Raw genomic sequence first — 25,967 nt, 5'->3', positions numbered from 1 at the left:
ACATTTTGTGCCTAGTTCCACCTCCAATTGGTCTCATACCAATTGAGGTTACACATTTAAACTTATTGGCTAAAATGTACACTGCCCTTAGTTACCTTGCTTAAACACACATCAATTACACACTTATATTACTATATGTCCACTTCCCCTTACCATTTCTGTTTTGGCACATTACCAAAACCATATTCCACTTTACATTAACATCACTTTGGGCAGATTGCAATTATCCTCAACACACCAAATATAACTCTAATTTCCAAAGTCCAAATACAATTACACATACACATAAACATTACTAGTTTTTACATACACTTTACACAACAATTTCATATTTATATCCATCTATCCTTAATGCCACAATTCTGCCCATATCTTCATGAACACATACACTTATCCAAGAGTTCCAAGGCTGCCGAAAATGTTCCTCAACACTAAAGTGTCATACAATTCATCAATTCCCATCCAAGTGCAAGAATCACCATATACATATGAAGTAATTCACTAATTTATTAAATCACCATAACCAACATCATTTCCCATCAAATATATGCACAATTATCTCATCAAATACATGACTACATGGCTGCCCAAAAATGGATATCTCAATAACTCTTCAACTTAAAAATTTCCTTCACAAATTCAACACCCATAACATGCACACAAAGTTTAACAAAGCTATCTTCAAAAATGCTAACTTACCTTATGGTTGGAACTTGCTAAACCTTCACCAAACTTCTTGATTTTAGTATCAAACCCTTCCTTGTGATGTGTAGACAATTTTTCATGAAGGAACCTAAGTGATTGGAGTTGAAATGGAGGAGTTAAGAGAGCTTGATGAAAACGGCCATGGAGGATTCTTCACCTCTTCATTTCGGCAATATTAAATCCAAATGAGGAAGATGAATTGCAGATGGTAAGATGAGTGTACACCTGCCCCATTATCTTTAATTTATTCCTTTAATGGTCCACTTAATTAGATTAAATCATATAATATGTTTAATTTCTACTTATTCCACATTAACCCTTAATTCTTACTATTTACTTTAGGTACCACCAAATTAATTTTTCATTTCATTTTCTAAGTGTAATATTATTTATTTTTAATGGAAATTTAGGTCAAAAGACAATTCGGGATGTCAAATGACCATAATGCCCCTGTTCGGGTTGCATTCCCGATTTTTCGGTAATACCGGGTTTTATCTGTTTTTCGATTTCTCACTTTTCTTTGTACTAATTATTTAATTTTTCTTTGATCTTTCTAATGATATTTATTCTTCAATAAGGGTCTATTTAAGTCCAAAAAATGTTTTCCAGGGTTCCCTGCAGTCCAGGGCTAGTCAACGGTCCACGCCGTGACTTCCCGGTGCGGTCACCCATCGCTAGGGTTTTCGGCTTGCTTAACTTGGTTATATTTCTTTGCTATGATTTTTCCTTTGTTTTTCTTGTATTTTCTTTTCTTGTATTTCATTATTTTATGTCTCCTCACTCATATTAAAGTGTGGTTCTAGGCATCCTAGCTATCCGAACAGCACTGGTCACCGGAACAGCAGAACGCACTACCGAACTTAGGGGTGTTACAATTCTCCCCCCCCTTAAATAAATTTCGTCTCGAAATTTTACCTGGCATTAGTCTCTGAACAGCTGTGGGTGCTGTCTCCTCATATCCTCTTCACATTCCCAAGTAGCTTCCTAGCCTGAATGATGGTTCCACAGCACTTTAACCAGGTGTATCTGTTTGTTTCTCAGCTGTTTCACCTCATAAGCCAGATTTTTTATGGGTTCTTCTTCATATGAGAGGTCTGGATTTACTTCAATCTCTTCAACTGATAGTACATGAGATGGGTCTGATCTATACCTCCTTAACATGGACACATGGAAGACACTGTGTATCCTTGCTAGCTCTGGAGTTAATGCCAACCGGTATGCCAAAGGACCCACTCTTTCCAGAACCTCATATGGTCCGATGTAACGAGGACTCAGTTTCCCCTTTCTGCTAAATCTCATAATCCTCTTCCAAGGAGAAACTTTGAGGAATACCTTATCACCCACTGCGTACTCAATATCTCTTCTCTTCATATCAACATAGGACTTCTGACGGTCTGATGCAGCCTTGAGTCTATCTCTGATCAATCTGATCTTTTCCTCTGTCTGCTGGACAATTTCTGGCCCAATCATCTTCCTTTCACCTACTTCATCCCAACATAAAGGAGTTCTGCACTTTCTGCCATATAATGCTTCATATGGAGGCATCCCAATGCTTGATTGGTAGCTGTTATTATAAGCAAACTCAATCAAAGGCAAGTGTGTACCCCAACTACCTTCAAACTCAATCACCCAAGCCCGTAGCATATCCTCCAATATCTGAATAACCCTCTCAGACTGGCCATCTGTCTGTGGGTGGAATGCTGTGCTGAAGTTCAATCTAGTTCCTAGGGCTCTCTGAAGACTACCCCAGAATCTAGAAGTGAACCTAGGGTCTCTGTCAGACACAATTGATACTGGCACTCCATGCGCTTTACAATCTCATATATGTACAACTGCCAATCTTTCCAGGCTATAGTCCATCCGAACTGGCAAAAAGTGAGCAAACTTGGTCAATCTGTCAACTATAACCCATACTGCATCATGACTACTCTGTGTCCTTGGAAGTCCTGTAACAAAATCCATAGTTATTCGTTCCCATTTCCACTATGGTACTGACAAAGGATGTAACAAACCAGCTAGAACTTGATGTTCTGCCTTTACTTGTTGACAAGTTTGGCATTTGGAAACAAATTCAGCTATATCTCTCTTCATGCCCATCCACCAGTAATGCTCTTTCAGCCCTCTGTACATTTTAGTTCCACCAGGGTGCATAGCAAATGGAGACTTATGTGCTTCCTTCATAATGATCTGTCTCAATTCCACATTACTAGGAACACACATTCTACCCTGATGTAGTAATAAACCATCATCTCTCACAGAAAATTTAGGTTTCTTGCCCTGCTGGACTTCTTTCAGTAGCTTCTGATACTTTTCATCACTCTGAGCAGCCATTCTGATCTGATCAATCAACACTGGCTGTACATGCCATGCAACTACTGTCTGTCCCTCATCATCAATCTCTAAACTGGCATGCTGTGCTTTCAATTCATATGCCATGGACAAAGGAGAAACTCTGAGACTTGCCATAGTCTTGCGACTCAGAGCGTCAGCCACCACATTTGCTTTCCCTGGCTGATAGTCTATTAAGCAATCATAGTCTTTAATGAGTTCTAACCATCTCCTCTGCCTCAAATTCAATTCCTTCTGGGTGCCTAAGTACTTCAAGCTCTTATGATCTGTGTAAATATAACATTTCTCCCCATACAAATAGTGTCTCCAGATCTTCAGAGCAAAAACAATAGCTGCTAACTCCAGATCATGTGTTGGGTAGTTCCTCTCATGCGGTTTCAGCTGGCGTGATGCATAAGCAATGGCATTCCGATCTTGCATCAGTACACAGCCTAACCCATTGTGAGAAGCATTACTATAAACCGTGTATTCTTTACCCGGAGTAGGTAAAGTAAGGACTGGAGCTTCAGTTAAACACCTCTTCAACTCATCAAAACTCTGCTGACATTTATCAGTCCACTGAAATTTTACATCTTTCTGAAGCAGCTTAGTCAGTGGAGAAGATAACATAGAAAACCCCTTCACAAATCGACGGTAATATCCAGCTAAACCCAGAAAACTGCGAACTTCTGTGATGTTCCTGGGCGGCTTCCAATTAAGGATAGCTTCTACCTTGCTAGAATCTACCTTGATCCCTTCAGCTGATACAACATGTCCCAAAAAGGAGATTTCTTTCAGCCAAAATTCACACTTCGACAATTTGGCGTATAGCTGTTTCTCCCTTAAGGTCTGCAGTACAATCCGCAGATGTTTGTCATGCTCTTCTGCATTCCTCGATATATCAAAATGTCATCAATAAACACCACCACAAATTGATCGAGATATGGTCTGAAGATAGTGTTCATCAGATCCATAAAAGCAGCTGGAGCATTTGTCAACCCGAATGGCATTACTAGAAACTCATAGTGGCCATACCGAAGTTAAAGCGCTTTTGGAATACTCGCTCTTGCACCTTCAATCGATAGTAACGGATCGCAAATCAATTTTGGAGAATACAATGCACCCTTCAATTGATCAAACAGATCATCAATGCGAGGCAATGGATATTCGTTTTATTGTCACCTTATTCAACCGCTTGTAGTCAATGCATAAGCGGAGAGTACCATCCTTCTTCTTAACAAACAACACTGGTGCTCCCCAAGGTGACACACTAGGGCGGATGAAGCCCTTTTCAAGTAATTCTTGCAATTATATCTTCAACTCCTTCAACTCTGCTGGTGCCATTCTGTACGGCGTTATGGAGATTGGATCCACACCAGGCATAACATTAATTTCAAACTGCACTTCTCTTTCCGGAGGTAATCCTGGCAATTCATTAGGAAACACATCTGGAAAGTCATGTACTGTAGGGATGTCCTTCAATGCTGGACTCCCCACTTGGGTGTCTACCACATGTGCCAAGTATGCTTCACACCCCTTTCTGATCATTTTTCTGGCTAGTGCAGCCGAAATGAAGTTTGATGGCAATAACTGCCTCTCCCCTTGTATTACCATATCACTATACTGAGGGAGACCAAAAGTGACTGTCTTCAGCCTACAGTCAATCATGGCATGATGTCTAGCTAACCAATCCATGCCCAAGATGATATCATAATCTCTGAAGGGCATTTCAATGAAATCAGACAGGAAGGTGTGTCCTTGGATCACCAAAGGACAATCTCTATACATTCTATTAACCCTAACCTCCTGTCCTAACGGACTTGTTACTAGCACCTTAAAGTTTATTTTTGTACATGGAACAGCAATGCAATCAATGATGCTAGCACTCACATAAGAATGGGTAGAGCCCGGATCAAATAACACAAACACATTTTGGTTAAAAGTTAAGAAGGTACCAGCCACAACATCAGATGTCTCGACCTCTTCCCTCTGCCTCATTGCATAGACTCTAACCGGAGCACTATCTTGCTCTGAATGCTTCACTGTGCCTTGGCTGCCTGCTGGGTTACCTCTACCCCTGCCTCTACCTCTGCTAGGTGGTTGTGAACTCGTGACAGTGGCTCAATCGACCTTCTTCGCAGAGTAGGAGGTGGTCCAACTCTGCGACTACTGGTGCAGTCCTTGGCAAAGTGTCCTGTGCCTCCACAGTTATAACAGGCTCCAATAGCCTTTTAGCAGATCCCACCATGATTTCTTCCACATGTTTCACATTGGCGGGGAGGGTAGGAATCTCTAGTACTTTGCTGTCCAGATAGGGGAGGTCTCTGTCCTGAATATCTTCCCCTACCCGACTTCTTGCCACCTCTGCCATGTCCCCCATGGTTCTTCCTCTTTCCAGTAGGACCACTGGAACTTTGTTCTACTGATTTTCCCTCTTTCTCTGTCTTCTCTGACCTCTTCTTCTCAGGAGCAGTCTCAAACTCAATTCTTTCCAACTCTAGAGCTTAACAAATAAGTTCAGAGAAGTTATTGTGTTTGAAGCCGATCACTTGTACTCTGATACTGGGCTTTAAGCCAGTTTCAAACCTCTTGCATCTCTCCCTGCTGGTAGCAAGTAGACTTATTGCATAATGGCTCAAAGTGGAAAATTCTTCAGACTCACCACCGATCTGCTCCCCTGTTTGCACTTAGGAACTCTTGCGCCTTCCGGTCTACATAAGCATCGGGACATATTTACGTCAATTCCCGAGAAAGTCATTCCAGTGTCAAGACTGCAGTTCTACTGCATCGTGGGGAATGGTTTTCCACCAATCATAAGCATCCCCCTGTAATAAAGACACTGAGTATTCAAGTCTGAGCTCCTCTGTACAATGAAGTTTCTTGAACACCCTATCCATCCTCTCTAACCACTGTTCAGCCTCTAGAGGATCTACTGTCCCCTTGAACTCTATAGCCCCATACTTCATCAATTTATCATATTGCCTAGTAGGAGACTGTGGTTGTACCACTGGTGTCTGCATTGGGACTTGAGTAGGCGCATTACCAGCCATTTGTTGGAACATTGCAGCCATCACGAGCGAATCGAGCAGAAACTACTGATCTGCAGGTGGTGTTCTTTGAACCACTGACATTTTGTAGGCTTGGGGCATCCCCTTGCACCTCAGCCTCAATAGATTGATCGACTGAACGATCACCCTCTTCCATATTCAATGCGAGGATTTTAGATCTCCTGAACAAATAACACAAGGAGATTTCCTCCCATTAGTGCATATTTATAATGTAATGTACTGTATGTATCAAACAATGATATTGAGCAGTTGTACTATGAAGAAAGAATATTCAAATAACAGGTGAAAACAGAATTTAAAAACGAGCTCTGATACCACCAAAACATGTCACACCCTACCCCTCTGTAAGGCATAACATGATCCCGTAGTATACCTAATGAATTACCAACTCCGTCTACTGATAACCCATTAAATATACTACAAGGGATTTTAAAAACTTTTCTTACTTCTTTTACAGTGGTGAGCACTAATTACAGGTATTAAAGACTTTTTGAACTGAAGTGAAATAACTGACTCATTTGATTTATTTGGAATTTCTATAAAAATTTTGGCAGAGTGCCATCTGTATTTTGGATAAAACAGTTCTTCAGAAAACCTGTAGCACACTTCAATATATTTCCAAATCTCAACTCCAACATACTTCTCAACACAATATTTTTCTCAATTCAAATCCGTAGAAATTTTTAAAAGATTGAGATATGAGAAATATAATACAGCTTTTACAAGTCAAAACAACTCATAATTATTTTACAACCTCAAGTTACAATTTGAATGTACAACTGCTCAAACCAAAACAATATATACATACAGTTGTCATACATTACAATACAAAATGCAAAAAGTGGTATACTCGTTATACCCGAAAAATCTATCGCTGGCGGTACTAGCAGCCTAGTCTGCTGCCCTGTCTGTCTGTCTACCTGCGACAGCAATAAAAAGTTATCGCTGAGACAATGTCTCAGTGGTGCACAACATTAACCAAATACAAATTTAAATCACAATTCGTAAATCATATAAATAGTTGATACTTAAAACCATAGTCAAATTCAAGACAATAAAGGTCAATAAGAATTTAAACTCCATTTCTCAATATCACAATAGATTTCCATAAGTCAGATCATGTTTGAATTCAAAAGACAGTATATGTCAATGAGAGTTTAAATCCATTTCACAATCTCACAATACACATCAATAAATCACACACAGCTTAATCATGATCCATAGTTCAATTCGTCCCAAAAGCCGATGGCTAATGAGGTATTCAATTCGTTCCAAAAGTTGATGACTAATGAGGAATAACATAGCTAGCTAGCAAAAATATGAGTACTCATCCAATTCGTCCTCAACAGGCACACACCTCAACACTTCAGTCAGAGAGGGAATTCAATTCGTCCCACTAGACAAGCTAGTGAGGAATACAATCAATATACATGATAGCTGTGGTTTCAAACCATTTCCAATACTTTTCAATCAATAAGTATCCATCAATATCATTCAAATAATTTCTCACAGTTTCAAATCATTTACAATGCTTTTCAAGCAATAAATATCCATTCAAACACATTTCCACAATTTAAAACAATAATGTACAAATAGTCATAATTCATTTCAATTGAAAAATTCAAAAGAAATAGTTGTTGTGCACAAACCTCTGATGACTGTCTCCTGGTTTGGACTCAGTGTTTCCTTCCCTTTCCCTGAGTCTTTAGTAACTGAGAAACACAATTTGAAGTGTTTCAGTACTAAATTATATTGTCTCTAACGATAATGTTCGATAATTAATTCACTGAAATATATTATTTGCTTAATCACCCAATATATCGACCCTCGATGTGTTCTAGGTAAATTAGGTCTTAACGTTATTAATATGTCATATTTGATAGGGTTTTAGGGTTGGTACGTTTTACCAAACTCGTTTCCTTGTTTAGTGCATTTTAATGCAATTTGCTGGATTCCGGGATACTAGTTTGACCTAGCCGGACGGCCTAGTTCCCTCGGTTTTCGGGTTTCAGTCAAAACTACAAACTTGTAGATCTATGTCTTATGGACCGCGGTGCAAAATTTTAGGTCATTCCGAGTTAAGTAGACCAAGTTACGGTCATTATACTATTGCTGGTCAAATGGCATCAAATTAGGTCATTTTTAGGTCAATTTGGTCAACTTTGGTTCGGCCAGTTTTTGGACCCGAATTTTTGCAAGCTTTTTGACTTGCTTATGGTCATTTCTGGGCTTTGGTGTCTTCATAAGACTTGTAGGTATGGGTCTTAACTATTCATGGTTAAAATTTCAGGTCAATTGGACCTGTTTTGAGTGAGTTATGGCCTAAACACTCACTGCTGCCCAATTGGTCATTTTTCAGGTCCTAATTGCACCTAATCCGAATTGGTCATTTTTTTATGTCACCATGCAAGCAGAATTTTGGTATGCTTTCTCAATGAAAGTTGGCACATTTTGTGCCTAGTTCCATCTCCAATTGGTCTCATACCAATTGAGCTTACACATTTAAACTTATTGGCTAAAATGTACACTGCCCTTAGTTACCTTGCTTAAACACACATCAATTACACACTTACATTACTATATGTCCACTTCCCCTTACCATTTCTGTTTTGGCACATTACCAAAACCATATTCCACTTTACATTAACATCACTTTGGGCAGATTGCAATTATCCTCAACACACCAAATATAACTCTAATTTCCAAAGTCCAAATACAATTACACATACACATAAACATTACTAGTTTTTACATACACTTTACACAACAATTTCATATACATATCCATCTATCCTTAATGCCACAATTCTGCCCATATCTTCATGAACACATACACTTATCCAAGAGTTCCAAGGCTGCCGAAAATGTTCCTCAACACTAAAGTGTCCTACAATTCATCAATTCCCATCCAAGTGCAAGAATCACCATATACATATGAAGTAATTCACTAATTTATTAAATCACCATAACCAACATCATTTCCCATCAAATATATGCACAATTATCTCATCAAATACATGACTACATGACTGCCCAAAAATGGATATCTCAATAACTCTTCAACTTAAAAATTTCCTTCACAAATTCAACACCCATAACATGCACACAAAGTTTAACAAAGCTATCTTCAAAAATGCTAACTTACCTTATGGTTGGAACTTGCTAAACCTTCACCAAACTTCTTGATTTTAGTATCAAACCCTTCCTTGTGATGTGTAGACAATTTTTCATGAAGGAACCTAAGTGATTGGAGTTGAAATGGAGGAGTTAAGAGAGCTTGATGAAAACGGCCATGGAGGATTCTTCACCTCTTCATTTCGGCAATGTTAAATCCAAATGAGAAAGATGAATTGCAGATGGTAAGATGAGTGTACACCTGTCCCATTATCTTTAATTTATTCCTTTAATGGTCCACTTACTTAGATTAAATCATATAATATGTTTAATTTCTACTTATTCCACATTAACCCTTAATTCTTACTATTTACTTTAGGTACCACCAAATTAATTTTTCATTTCATTTTCTAAGTGTAATATTATTTATTTTTAATGGAAATTTAGGTCAAAAGACAATTCGGGATGTCAAATGACCATAATGCCCCTGTTCGGGTTGCATTCCCAATTTTTCGGTAATGCCGGGTTTTGTCTGTTTTTCGATTTCTCACTTTTCTTTGTACTAATTATTTAATTTTTCTTTGATCTTTCTAATGATATTTATTCTTCAATAAGGGTCTATTTAAGTCCAAAAAATGTTTTCCAGGGTTCCCCGCAGTCCAGGGCTAGTCAACGGTCCACGCCGTGACTTCCCGGTGCGGTCACCCATCGCTAGGGTTTTCGGCTCGCTTAACTTGGTTACATTTCTTTGCTATGATTTTTCCTTTATTTTTCTTGTATTTTCTTTTCTTGTATTTCATTATTTTATGTCTCCTCACTCATATTAAAGTGTGGTTCTAGGCATCTTAGCTGTCCGAACAGCACTGGTCACCGGAACAGCAGAACGCACTACCGAACTTAGGGGTGTTACATTTTTTGTGTTGTTTATGGTTGGATTGTTTTATGTCTAGTGCTATTTTTTTAGCTTGTTCTGCTTTTTTTTTTAGCTTTATGTGTTGTTTATGGATGGGTTTTTAGATGCATCCAGTGCTCTATTTTTATCTTATTTTGGTTTCTTGTTGTGTCCTGTTTTGCTCTTTACTGAGTGGACCTACTCACTCTTGTTTCTTTTTTATGGCTTGATTGCACTTGGATTTAGTAGTTATGGTTTTGTTTGTGCTCTTGGCTAGGTTTTTTCACTTAGCATACTGGATCCTAGGTTGGGTGTAATAGGGTAAACCTACTGGTCGGGGTTTGGTTGGATTTGCCCATACTAAGTTTTTCCTGATTTTAATTTTAATAATACTATTTGCTTATATAAAAAAGTGCAAAAGTGCTACTATGTACGGCTTGTTCTGTCCTCACAAGCACATCTAAAAAAAGGGGAAGAGGGAGGGGTAGTATCCTTGTGAAAAAGGTTTTGACAAGTGAGATAGAATTGGGTGCTTGTCAATGTGTAAACATGGGACTGAGAAACATAAAGGAACTATTATGTGTTACAAGAATTTATAAATAAACAGAAATTGATTAGAAGAGCTTCAAGTTTTGATTAGGAGGAACACATGCTAACCATTATAGAAGCATGGATACTTATAGGATAAAATAACACTAAAGGGAATCAAGAGGTTCCTGCCTTTTGTAGCCTCCAATGAAAAATTAAGAAGTGCTAAATGAAGAATTGATATTTTAGTCACCAAAATTGTCCAATTGCACCACATTATTAGCCTCTCTAACCTAGCGGATCCAGAAAAAAATTTTTCTAGGGTCAACATATAAAAGAATATAATAAAATATTATATAAATGTTTTATAATTGTACTCGATAAGGTCCTTGAAAACTATCAAGAATTCCATCTATCAAATACATCTCTTTTTATATAAGTAACTAAATAATTATTCATCAATTGATCACATATATGATTGCACAATTTTGTCTTGATAAAGTTCATTGTTGAAAAAGCTCATTCCACAGTTATAGTAGTGACAAGTAGAATAAGTGCAAGCTTCAAAAGTAAATACACCTGTGGATACACAATATGCTTTGTTGTTTCAATTAATTTTGTGGAAAAATCACCAAGCCCTTTCAATTCATGAAACCTATCATCTTGATGCGTCTCAAAAATAAAGTTTCCAAGTTGGTTTTCAAGTGTTAGGAGCTCAACATTTGAAAACTCAGTAGGATAAAATTGAGGTAATCTAACCAGCCTTTTTATGTCAAAAGAAGAGAAGGAACTAGCCAGATTTAAGAAAGCCACACAAATAAGTAATTCTGTGTTAACCTCATTGAAACAGTCATTAAGCTCCTGAAGTTACATATCAATAATTGTGTAAAATGAATCAACACTGTAGTGGTGTAAATTTGTAATCTTTGTAACTTTACATCTTAACCTTCCTTGAGGAACATATAAGTCTTCCATATTAAGCATCCAGATGTCATGCTTCTCACAAAATGAAGAAACACACTCTAAGTGAGATTCCCACTTTTCTTCTCTCAACAACTACAACAATTGCTTTGCCAATTTAACAAGTGTCATAGCATTGGCAATATCTTGCTCTTTTTTTTTTTGCAAAGCTACATTCAGTTCATTTGTAATCCTTAATATCCTTTGCATCAGATGTAAGGTAAAGGAGAACAGAAAAGATTGTAATGAATTAAGAACTATGCATGAACTCTTTGATTAGAATAAAGGCCATTAGTTGTACTAATTCCAAGCATATCAATTATAGAAGAAAACATAATAGTCAAATTCAAAAGTGACATGTAGAAGAAAACATAATTTAAGCACATCAATTATTATAATTTCAAGCATGTCAATGATAGAATAATACATAATAGCCAAATTAAAAAAATAGCCCATAATGAGATCCCCAACGAGTATCGTCTAGTCTTTTGAGTTCAATTTCTTGATTTAAGCCATGTCTAGTTTGAATTTCACCATCATTCAATGCCTTTTTAACCTTCTCAACTTGCTTCTTCTTGAGAATATCTCTTCGCTTGCAAGAAGATCGAACCACATTCAACATATTATACTAAGTTAAACAACAAAGTAGCGTCATCATGATTTTTTTGCAACTGTAACAAGTGTTAGCCAAAGTTGATGAGCAAAATAATGAATAGAATATGCTAATTCAGTTTCCCTCATAATTAAGGTATTTAGGCCATTGATCTCCCCTTGCATGTTGCTAGCTCCATCATAACCCTACCCATGTATCCTAGAAGAGCTCAATGAATGTGCAAGTAAAGAATAAATTACTTCTTTTAGTGACAAAACAGATGCATCAACCACATGAACAAGACAAATAAATCACTCAATTACAACTTCCCTTCTATCAACATAGTGTAAAATGAGAGCCATTTACTCTTTATGTGATATATCACGAGACTCATCAACTAATATCCCAAAAAATTCATCACCAAGATCATCAATAATGGCCCTAGTTGTTTCTTTGGCATAAGCATGAATAATGTCCTTCTGAATGGAAGGTTGATTTCCTAGAGCATTTCCTAACACTACCTTTCCTATACATTTATTTTGATTAGCATACCATTATAAAAGTTCAAGAAAATTCCCTCTACTATTTGAGCATTCATGGTCATCATGGCCACAAAATGGCAATCCTTACCGTAATAAAAATCTCAAACAATCAGTTGATGCAATAACTCTAGTTTGGTGCTAAATTTTAGCTTGCTCTTATTGTTTATGAAGCAAGGCCACTGTAGATTGTTTTTGCTTCATCTTTTTGCATTTTATGACAGGTTGGTGGTGAGCACTTTTACAATCACCAACAAGCAAATTTAATCTTTCTTTTTTGTTCCATGCTCAAAATCCTCCACAGACAAAATAATCACCTCTGGCATATTTTCCAACAAATAAATAACAACATAAGCAAATAATAGCATCTGCTTTTATGTTATATTCTAAACAATTACCAAATTCATAAAGCCAAGAAGGATTAAATCTACAAAGAACTCTACCTAATTCCTATGTTTGATTGAATTAGTCATGGCTAATGTAATGATAATAGCAATAAACTATAAATAAAATGACTAAAAACCAAAGTCACCAACTAATTAAGAAGGAATAGTTTGGATATGTTTAAAGTAGCCCAACAAATGCAAATGAAATAGAGTAGCCTATAAAAATTTACTAGTTGGACCTTCGTATAGATGTAGCCTTCAATTGAGAAGAAAAGAAGGAACAAATCCATGTATACAATTAAGTTGAGTTCTATGGCCAATCAAGAAGTTCCCTGAAGCTTGATACGATAAAAGAGTAGGCATTTCATTTTATTTTCCCTTTGCAAATGGATGGTGATAAGCAATTCCCTAATTCCATTATTTACATATATTCTAATTTTAGGTGAATTACTCCCCTGTTAGGCGACCAAAATGAACCAAAATATCATTTTAATATTCTTGAATGGTAACTTTAAAGGAAAAATGAAAAAGAAAGGAAAAAACACCCATAATTCTTGAAGCTAAAACTCAAGACAAAAACTATCTAATCATAGACCATGTCAGCAAAGTCTATTGTTTAATTGAAATTTAACAACTTAAAACCAAACCCATATAAGAAAATATATAAAATAACATATTAAAAGAAACTAAATTACAAAAGCTCCAAAAAATCTAACACAGCCAAACAATTAAATAACTGCAAATAGAAAAGAACATTAGATAGTAAATTTAAAAAAAAAAAACAGAATATAATAAATTAAATAGTCATTAACGGGAAGGAAAGAAAATTTATTAAATTTGTTACCTTTAGAGTAGAATTTACAAATTGATGTGTATTGCCAAATTGAGAAACGCCGAAACGGGTTAAAGTACTTTTGGCAAGGGAAATTGCCAATTAAATTTGTTAATTCTAATTTGAGGATAGGGTTAAAGAATAGTTTTTAGTAGGTGGTTAAACTAGTTTAAGTGGAGGTTAAAAATGACTTTTCATTAACTCATTATTTTTTTATTTGTTATTCAATTGGCTATATTATGAAGTGGTTGGTTGGAATCCATTCACTTCTCTCATTAAATTGATGAGATATATGTAATTTTAATTGTATTTAAAAAAATTTAAATTTATTAAGAGTTCATTTAAATAAAGATATTAAAATTTTTTTAATAAAATTAGTAGCCAATTAATTTCTCATTATAAAATATATTATCCTCGAAAAAAAAGGGGGTCAATGTTTAAATTTAAGAGTCAATTTAGAAGAACACAAGAATTATAAGACAACCAAGCATGCACCATGGCCAACAATTGCTAAAAGGCAGTAGACATGCATGATTGATGCTAAACATATCATAAAGGGCTATGAACAGATGTATATTGATGAAGCTGACCATTCTTTCATTAGAATAATGCTTGTGTGATTAAGAGCTTATTGAACAAGTGATGAGGGTTTAGCTCAAGGGCAAGCATTTTTTTTTTAAATAGATATGTTAACATTTTAATTTTAAAACTAAGAGCTGTATAATTGGATCACCACCCCCTAAGTGCGAACAGTAAGTCAGTAAGAAGGGCTTTAAAGCTAAGAACTGCATAAAATTAGACAGCTTAGTTTTATGATTTTTAAATTTATTTAAATTATTAAAAATCTTAATTTCAGTTCTTAATTTCAGCAATTTATCTCTAAAAATTTTCCCTTAAATTAAAAATAATAAATTTATTAAATTTAATATTTGAAATTAATTTTAACTTTAATTATGAAAATAGATAAAATACTGATTTAATTTTCCTATAACACATTAACTTTTGTAACTTTGAAACCGAAATCAAATTCTACTCTCAAGTCTCAACTGAATCTTTAAAGTCTTTTCAGATTTTCTTTTAAAAAAAATTTCTGCAGATGGAACCCTAGCCGATAGGAAGGAAGGTGAAAAATCAAACACCTCGCCTCTCAATCAATCTCCTGCAGTCTTGTTCCATAGTTGTATGTTTCAGATTGCTGGACTTTTTACGGTTCCTATTCATGTTTCTTTTTTGTTTTTATGATTCTTTAAATTTTATCTTTTTATGCTTCTACTTCAAGTCCATATGTCATTTTGAGAATGCAACATCTAGGTAAAAAGCCTTTTTAAGCCCCTAATAATTAGTCTTAGAGTTAAATAATTCCTAGTCAATTTAGTTGATCCATTTAAGCTCTTACAATTACTTCTAGAGTCAAATAAGCCTTTTTTAATTTAGTTAATCCATTTAAACCCCTAATAGTTACTTTTAGAGTCAAAACATTGAAAATTTAAGTGAAAGAGGCCTCATCTCTAGCATGTGACAGACAGATGTTTAGTTGACATTTATTTCTGTTACAAAAACTAAGAGCTAAACTCTTTATAGTTCTCTCTCTCTCTCTCTCTCTCTCTCTCTCTCTCTCTCTCTCTCTCTCTCTCTCTCTCTCTCTCTATATATATATATATATATATATATATATATATATATATATATATATATATCTTTTGGAGTGTGAAAAAGCTTTGCATTGATTAAGGACATGGTTTCATCGTTGTCATCAACATGATCGGTAGTAGCTATGTGACTTAATTATATCAATAGAAGATAAATGATTGAAAATATGAGTGTTGTGCACTGTTATTGCCATTCAATATGCCTAGTGCTAAATTCAATGCTTTTCAGTATGTCCCATGCTAGATACAGAAGATGAGCTTTAGGCACTACTCGACCTAGTGGCATTGGGCATGTTGGACCCATGTTTAATAGAGCACACACAACATCGAGTGAGAACTTGTAAATGCAAATTTCTGATTCATAGGGGGCTTAAATGGATTAACTAAATTGACAAGGGCTTATTTGACACTAAGAGTTCGCCCAACATCAGTCACTTTTAACTTTTTCCCATTTTTAATAAGCCACCATTGCCCCAATTAGTTTAGTCATTGTCTTTCACAAAAAGTGGGTATGAATGTATTATATTGTTTTATTTAATGTAAAGTAAACAAACTCATGTTACTCAACCTACCTTTTTTATTTTTTTTTTCTCTACTATTGTGCATAATGATTTTAAATCGGGGGGGGGGGGGGGGGTGGTTTTAAGTTGTGGTCAACAATCATGTAGAAATAATAATAATAAAAAATACTTTAGACTTATCTCATTGTCACAGCATACATATATCTATGGCCTCGAATTCTTTGATTTTTTTTTTTAAGTTCCTTTTGATAATATATATTTTTGGTATAATGAGTTTTTTTTTTTTAATTATATATAATAGGTTATTGATTGATAAAATATAGTCAGTCTAATATTGGAACAATTATATTGCAAAATCTTCTTAATTTAAGGCATATACACCAGTGAGTCTAGATGGTGACTTCTAAAGGACCTAGGTGGTGGTTTACTTGTATGTATGTTATTAAATTTGTATTGCATAAATATGTTTCATAAATTATTTGTTTAACTATTTATGAAAACTCACATTGTTTATTTTAACTTGTTGCATTTGCACATTATTTCATAAATGGGAAACCCATCTATAATTGATGCTTTTTTTCAGAAGGAAGAATGTTGCAACAATAAATTCTATTAAGCAATCAGATCCCAGTACTTTGACTTTTGATAGTCATCCTACTAAATCTCAAAGAATTGAAATCAAAGTAGGTCATGATATTAATTCGTTGGAGCGTGATCCAGGCTTACAACAACAGATATGGGAGTACCCTATTGACATACATGTTCAAATTCAGGGAGCTTATATTAAGGCTAGTCCATATCAATGCCTTATTTCAAAGTATCCAAAATCTAAGGGAAAACATCAATATAGTTTTCAATCATCATGGTTTAAGTTATTTTCATTATGGTTGGAATATTCTCCTACCAAAAATGCAACATTTTATTTACCATGTTATTTATTTCATTTATAAATAGTCCGTTTGGATTTGATCCAATCATTGTAAATGGATTTCAAAAATGGAAAAAGGTGAGATAAGGTAAAAATTGTGCACCTTTAGCACATGTTGGGAAAATTCTCACTTCTCTTCGTCGAACTACTGAGAGAGCATGTGCAAATCTCTTGAATCAATCTTCACAAATTCAAAAATGATTTGAGTACAACATGTTGTAGAAAATAGAAATCAATTGAAAGCTTCAATTGAGATAGCTAGGTAGCTTGCATTTTAAGGATGTGATTTTGGAGATCACGATAAAACTAAAACGTCACAAAGACTATAGAATTTTCTTCACTGATTAAATTTAATAGCATCTAACAATGACAAATTAGTAGAAACTTTAGAGACAAAGCTCTAAAAAATGCCTTATATACAACACCAAGAGCACAAAAAGAAATTCTACTATTCCTCTTAACTATAGTAAAAAAAATGGTATTTGTGAATAAATTGGTGATGCTAAATTTTGTGCAATTGTTGATAAAGCTTGAGATGAGTCTAAAAAGGAGCAAATATCTATTGTATTGAGATTTTTGATAGAAATGGATTATTCATGTTAAAGACACTACTGCATTAACATTAAATGATGGAATCTTTTGTCCTTTTTCAACATAATCTTGATGTTCATAATATCCAAGAGCAAGGTTATGATGGTGCAAGTAATATGAGAGGACAATGGATTAAGCTTTGATTTTTAAAGTATGCCCTTATGCTTACTATGTTCATTATATGGCACATCATTCACAATTAGCATTAGTTGTTACATCAAAAGAAATTATCCCCATTCTTCAATTTTTTTTTTTTGTCTAAATTGAGTTCCATCATAAGTGTAATGATCAATTAAAGGATGTTCATGCTATAAATACTGCTCATTTACTTGTTATTGAGGAGCTTCAAAGTGGAAATGGGCTTAATCAAATTGATACTTTGCAAAGGGTAGTGAAACTTGATGGAGTTTGCATTTGAGATGTGTTTCTAGCTTAATTAACATGTTTAGTGCAACATGTGAAGTTTTGTTGAACATCATTCATGATGGAGCTACATCTCCTCAAAATGGAGATACAAATGTAGCTTATGAGACACTAACTTCTTTATTATAGCAGACATGCAAATCTAAGGTGTAACACCCATAATTTACTCAAGAATACATTCACCTGAATTTCAAATTAAGTGTGTGTGTGTAAGTGCTTCTGATCCGGTCACCAATAGTCAAAGGATCAAATTGAATTAATTAATAAGTTTAGGGGCAAATAAAAGATTGAGGACTACTTTAAATAAATTATAAAATCTTGGGGAAAATTAAAAATAATAGAAAACATCTTATGGACCAATGGATAAGGGAGTAAGGACCTTTGGATAAAAACTTGTAAGAAATCTCTATATAAATTCCTTAGGGTGGCTAGCCAAACTTCATTTCCTCTTCCTCATTTTTATTTCTTCTTTCTACAACCAACTTTCTCCAATTTTGAAGAAGAAAAATCAAGTTAAAACCCTAGATCATCCCAATTTTGGAAGGCTTAAGCAAATGAGCAAGAAGAACTAACAATCCAAGCTTGAAGAACCCTAGTTTCCTTGAAGGTTTTGGTATAGTTGAAGGGAGAAAGGGTGGCAGCTGAAATTCAAGTGAGGTTATTGTTTTAATCTTTGTCTTTGACCATATTTAAGTTGGGATTTCATTATGGATAAGGTAGAAACACCTAGAAATGGAATTGAAAGCTTGTATATGTGCTGGAACACTGGTTCTGCTAGTAGGCTACAGGACCAGTCATTTTAAAAATTCATAACTTAAGTTAGAAAAGTTGGATTTCTGTGATCTGTATGTCTATGGAAACCTTGATGAATGCTCTAAAACTTTGTAGTTTTGTACTAGACCTAATTCCCCTACTATGATGGTGTTTGAGGGCAAAACTTTTTGTTGCTCAAATCTAGAAAACTGGTCTGACGATTTCCAGAAGCAAAATAGCCTACTTTAAAAATTCATAACTTACATTACAGAACTTGAAATAGGGTGATTATTGAACCATTGGAAAGCTTAATGAATTCCCTGAAACTTTATAGTTATGGCCAAGAACTGATTTTGCCAGCTACATAATGATATTTTTACATTTCCTATTACTGCTCTAGATGTGATTGAAGTCAGAGCAGATTGCACATTTTTGTTCATAACTTGGGATGTATTCCTGATTTTGATATGATTCAAATTGGAGATTGAAATGGACATATGAAAGTTCAATTCTGAAAAAGATTCCCTGAAACCCTTATTGCTAGAATATTTGGTGGAATTTTAACTTCGCTACCCTGGTTACTGGAATTGACTGAAAATTGTAAATTGTATGTTTGGTTGTTCTTTTGGGGTAGTCACTTTGGGTGAATTAAATTGGTATTAGATGAATGTTTGTGGAGTAATTCTAATTACAAGATTAAAGTATTTTGGATGGAAAATAAAAGGTATTTTCTAGGGATCTTAAACAAATAAAGAAAACTAGTTCATTTTGGCATGTGGTTGTTGCACACCAAGTGTTTGATAAAATGCCTCAATGAACTTAAAAAAAGGAAGAGAAAATAATTAGATAAAAAAGAATAGTTATGTGACACCCCCTTACCAGTCTACAGTGTAGCCGAGCGAGACATGTCACACTCGATACCGGAGCTCCTTAACTTATCTTATTACATTCCGAATTATCACATTTTAATTCATTCAATTTGGGATCAATTTATTAATTGGAGAAACTGATGGAGTTTCTCCTAAATTTATTAATATTTGACATTTTCCCACCTGTTAAAAGTCTCAAATATATAATTACGATAACGTAAATTCTTCATCACATTTAATTCCAGTACTTCATTTCAAGGTTTCAAACTCACAATTTTCATTTATACATAACAAATAAAATGATGCTCATTCATAAAAAAAATTCTTAAGTTCAATTAATTTACATAATTTACAATAATTACATAAGTGTCTAATTTACATAACAAAATAAAAGTCTAATTACAAAATACAAAATCACTGATAGGCCTAGTGGGTCCTACCAAAATGCACTGCAGATGTAATGATACTGGACACAATGCAGCTCTGGACTTTGATTCCTAATTTACGGTCTACTGGGCTCTCGCTCTGTATCTCCAATACCTACGTATAGCAAAAAGCAACGCGCTAAGCAATATAATTTAGTGGTGCCAATATAATATAAAAATAAACTAAATAAATAAATGCAAGAAATTATGTTGTTATTTTATACAGACTGAATTTTTAGTAATTATTTGTAATATTCTTAATTTAATGATTTTTATGTTCATTATTTAATTGTAAATTTTTAAGACTTATTTTTAGTTTTTCCAAGTAACCTATACAAATTGACTGGACTGGATAATCGGGTAAATTGGCACTGAGTATCAAATACCTTAGGTTGTCACACCATCGGTCATATAGTGTCTGCCAGGTGTGCAACAGAATGACTAACAAGCCATAATAGCAATCAGGTATAAAGCCAAGTATATCAAAGAATAGCAAAATGGCCAAAGACCAAAATATCACAAAATGGCACTAAAGCCATGAATCACGAAATGGCATAAAACTATAGGTAGTACTGCAATCGGAACCCTATTAGCTTTACATCAATTGAAGCTACACAAGTCAACATATTGCTGCCTAAACACACTAGACTCAAGTCCAGAATTTCTGACACATAGGGCAGCAAATCCATTTCACCATTCAATGCCACAATTCATTCCAAATTAAGGTCAATTTACCTCAAATGATCACTAATTAACCATTAGAACACCAATTCACCATCAATTTAGCAAAACTCTAATTTAGCTCAAACCCTAATTTCCAAAGTTTCCAATCTTACATTACACATAAAGTTTAGGATCTAATTCACTTATATACGTCAAAGGACATCTCTACGTTATTTTAATTAAATTGAAAGTCATCAAACCCTACCTTGTTCATGGCTGCCGAATTTCAAGCGGGTCTATCATGCTTATTTTTATTTCAATTCCACCAATTCATCACTCAATTAAATGTCCTAACAAAGAATTTAGAGAGAGAGATGAAATTTGGCATTAACCTCATTTGGTGTTTTCCAAACTTGCTAGAACTCCTTTCTTTCTACTTCTTTTTGCTTCTAAGCACCTTAGCAAGGGTAGATAGCAAGTTTTGATAAAGAAAATTAAGGGTGTTATGGTGAGAAATCAAGGAATTTTAAAGGTTGGTGAAAGAAAGAGCTATGGAGGAGAGAGAGATGAAATTTGGCCAAGCTTGAGGAAATGAAGAAGAATAAGTTGATTTTCTTTATTTAATCTCTTTTTATCCTTTTTAATTAAGCTTGTCTTATTTTGATTGGTTGAAAGATTTTTAATTGCATCATCCTAGCATCATACATATGTCATAATTGTAATTAAATTTCATTTCTTTTTATTTTTTCTTTCTTCTCTCTTTTACTTATTTTTAATTAAATTTTTAGCAATATTTATTCATATTTTAGGACATAAACCTCACTCACTTAAATGGAAAAGTTAGTCAAAAATCAAATATGAAGGTGAAATGATCAAAATGCCCTTCGTTTAGCTTACCGAGTTAAAATTATCTATACCGATATTAAAAATTTTCTTAGCATTTTCTTGGCATTCTATTGTCATCTAAGCCTCAATAATTCTTCACTAGAGTCCCAATAATTATTTCACAGGGTTCCCCATTAGTTTCAGATTGTTAACTGTCTTCACAGCCACTTCCCATTAGGGTTACCCATCGCCGGAGCTACGGCTCATTTAACCTTAGTGCATTTCTTTGCTTAAATTTTTTCTTAATTTTTCTTGTCATTATTTGGGTTATTTATGACTCCTCACTCTAGTTTAAATATAGTTCCACACATTCAGGCTGTCCGGACAAACATTAGTCACTGGGACAGTATAATGTACAGACTATCTAAAGTGAGGGCATTACAAGTTAAGACATCTATCATAAATGCTGTATTTCTCTATATGACAGCAAGTCATAAAGGGAAAAGTGAAGGTAATTGCAAAGGTGGTGAATCAGCTTAATTTGGAGGAGAAAAGATTTGTGCACAACTAGTATTAAACTATTAAATGTTTCTACATATTTATATTGATAAAATGGCTTTATTCATACATGCTTTATATTCTTCAAAATATGATTGTACCACAACAATTGAATGGATTTCATTATGGTTATGATGAATTTTACTTGAAATTATGATTTATATTATGTTCTAGTTGAGATTTGCAAGAAATGGATCCAAATGGTGAATTCATGCTCATGTATAAAATAAAATGAATTTATGATATTATTTTCTTATCTCACAGCTAATGCTTGACATGGTTATTACCCGTCCCTCATTTGTTGAGGTGACACACTAGTGTTTGGGTGGGTGTGATATGGATATCATGGTATGTGCACAGTAATATGATATGTTCTTCCTCATGTAAGAGGTGAGATGAGATTTAAAAATGGCCCTTGCAGATTAATCTTGCATTAGGCTGGTGAGATTAAGAATGAAATTTAAATTGTGCAAATGTGTTTTAAAGATGATACCATATGAGTAAATGATATATAAGAAACTATTTTCTGTATATGACCCATACTTTTATATTCACTTTGTTAGTATATTTGAATATCCATTTCCATGACTTGTTTTGAATATTGTTTTCATGATTTTTTATTTAATGATTTAATTGTTTATGGTTTAACACTTGTTGTGCACCACTACGTACATTTGTACTCAGCTTTAGCTATTTTCCTAACTAACATAGATAAAGGAAAGGAAAAGTTTACAGGCGAGTAGGAGCAACACTTGTTGTCACTAAGATCAAGAGCCAACTTGATGTAGGTGACTTGGTTCCTTGATTTTGAGTATATATAATGTTATCCGTTAAGAAAAGGATACTTTGTTTTAATATCTGAGTAGAACAAGATAAAATTTTGTTGACTGTATATAAATATAAACTTTATGAAATGATTTATTAAATAATTGATTAAAGAAAACTAGTATGCAATTCTAATACCCATGGGACTATTGAGTTATGGACAGCCACAGGTTTCTACAGGTGTTAATTTAAGTATTATTTGAACTGTTTTAGCCAAAATACAGCAGTTTTAAAATTTTAAATTATCTGATTTAAAGCTTTTCTATAAGGAAACTTATATTGGAAATTATATCTTTTTTTCAAGAAATATTGCATTTAATTTTAAAACGAAATATATAGATGCAAAGTACTTTGAAAATATATTAAAATGAGTAACAACAAATTTCTGATTTACAGTTATTTTGATAATCTTTTTCTAATTTAAAGCTTTTCTATAAGGAAACTATATCTTTTTTTTTAAGAATGTGTATTGCATCTAATTTTAAAACGAAATATATAGATGCAAAGTACTTTGAAAAAAGATTAAAATATATGACAACAAATTTCTAATTTACAGTTATTTTGATAATCTTTTTGTAGTCTGAAGTTCTTTAGTAAAGTGTTTCTTACTCTGTTATATTTTGAATTAAAATGATTTTAAAATGTACCCAATCCCTTGTAATGTGTTCATCAGGTTCTAAGGATTCGATCTTGGCATCCGTTGAACATATTACGGGAGACATGTTATGTCTAGAAGAGAGGTAAGGCGTGACATAAGGCAAACACACAATCACACAATATAGAAAAGAGAAAAGGAATAACATATGATTTATGTGGTTTAACTGTAAAGTCTACGTCTAAAGGCAAGACAAGAGAAAAAAAATTTTACTATGATGAAAAAGAGCAAGATACAATCACTCAGAACTCTCAAACTCTATCGGCTTGTGCCCTCCTCTACCACCACAGGCCTCACTTTTTATTTCAATTGGGTCATAGCATAAAACTTTCAGGTCGGGTCATAATTCAAGTCCATGAAGACGTATCCAAAATTCAAGCCACATAAAAATTACGTTCTTTTGAATTTGTTTTTATTTTACATCTTCTAAAAAGTTCTTAAGATTTCTAATTTGCTCTATCACACTTTACAAATTCAATCTCAAGACATTTTGATTGCAATGCATCTTGTTTCATCTACAAAGTTACTCATTCAAAAATTAAAAGATGAAGGATGGGATGACTTAATTATTAAGCTTAAAACTTTTTGTGCATCAGTTAACATACCTGTCCCATATTTGAATGCTCCTTATGTTGAAAGAAGAGGAAGGTGTCACCATCAATAAGATGAAATTACAATAGAGAATTATTATAAAGTTGACATTTTTCAATGTTGTGATTAACTCTCAATTGCAAGAATTAAGCAATAAGTTTAATAATCATGGATAGAATTCCTTACTCTTATTTCAGCTTTAGATCCAAAGAAGATGTGTGCATCATTCAAAATTGATGACATTTGCCAATTGGTATAAAAGTTTTATCCCCAAGACTTTGCTGAACATGAGATGTTGTCATTGAGGGTGCAATTTGAGCATTTAGATCATCTGTGACAACTTTCTGATTTTGAAACACTATCGCCTATTTGTAATTTGTGTAAACAAGAAAGTAAGAGGTTTATCCATTTTTATATAGAGTTGTGACTCTTACTCTTACTATTCTAGTTTCTACAGCTACTATAGAGTGATCGTTTTCAGTTATGAAAATAATTAAGAATAAGCTTTGTAACAAGATTGGAGATGAATTCCTCTCTGACTGCTTGTTGCAATATATTGAAAAAGAAATTGCTAAAAAATTTACTATAAATTCACTTATAAATGATTTTCATGATTTACAAGGGTGATGTGCTCTTTTTTTATATGCTATATTCTGGGAAAAGCCTATGAACTTCTTATGTCCTATTTTGTATTCTGATGTATTTGTACCAGGTATTTTCAGTTAACATTTTAGCTCTTAAGTTAGGTGTAAAGGGTAGGTTTGCTGACCTAGGTATAGTATGGACCTTCTTTCTTAAGTTATTCCCAGCTATTTAAAAGTAATAAAATGTATTATTTATTAAAAAAAAAGAATGTTGATTATTGTTTGATAATAGCACACTTTATAAATTTTACTTAATTATAATAACTACATGATTAATGAAATTTGCACCTCTCCTCACAACACCCCCCCCCCTCCCCCCTAGCCCAAGATGTAATCTTGTGTCAGCCTCTAGTTAAGCATTTTGTATTAGATAAGGATAACGAAAATTAATTGAAAAGAATTTATGGAGTTGATTTATTATTTTTAATTTTATGGGGTTGATTATTTCTCAAAACGTATACGGGGTCACATTATTATTCTCTTCTGTTGATAGATGGTTGTAATTTTTGAGATTTGGCTGAAGGCGAACACATTAGGCTCATGTGACAAGCTTATAATTTACTTTGATTTGAGACTAGGATCAATACACTAATCTTTTATCATTTACTTTAAATGTTGGCAATGACTTAAAATGGCAAAGAGAATGTTCAATATTCTGAACCAAACTTTGCAAGCGAGGATACTACCAAATTGTAAATATTGATTCAATTGATTGCATTAGCATTTAGCTAGAACGTAATTAAGGTCATTGGGTAGTTAAAAATAGGACATAATCTAGCTAATTCATAGTCAAATCTTTAATCCTTCTCTTAGTTATCAAGAAAATAAGTATGAAAAAACTATTTACGTATGGTTATTCTTTTCTAAGCACAAATTTTATTGATGGAAAAATAGATAAGAGGAAGGAGATCAATATTCAAAATATTACAAACTTTAAAATCTGTATTATACTTTACTAAGAAATGGGTCTATAACCTTTATTTTAGAAATATATATACAGGATTACAAAATCGTACGAACACTAAACATCCATTTTTTCTCAGCTATATAGTTAACTACACTATGTAGAACGATTAGTCTAATAGCTCCTAACCAAGATCAAT

Source organism: Hevea brasiliensis, chromosome 17, assembly GCF_030052815.1.
Source record: "Hevea brasiliensis isolate MT/VB/25A 57/8 chromosome 17, ASM3005281v1, whole genome shotgun sequence".
Classification (NCBI taxonomy): Eukaryota; Viridiplantae; Streptophyta; class Magnoliopsida; order Malpighiales; family Euphorbiaceae; genus Hevea; species Hevea brasiliensis.
Note: the sequence above shows the minus strand (reverse complement) of the source record.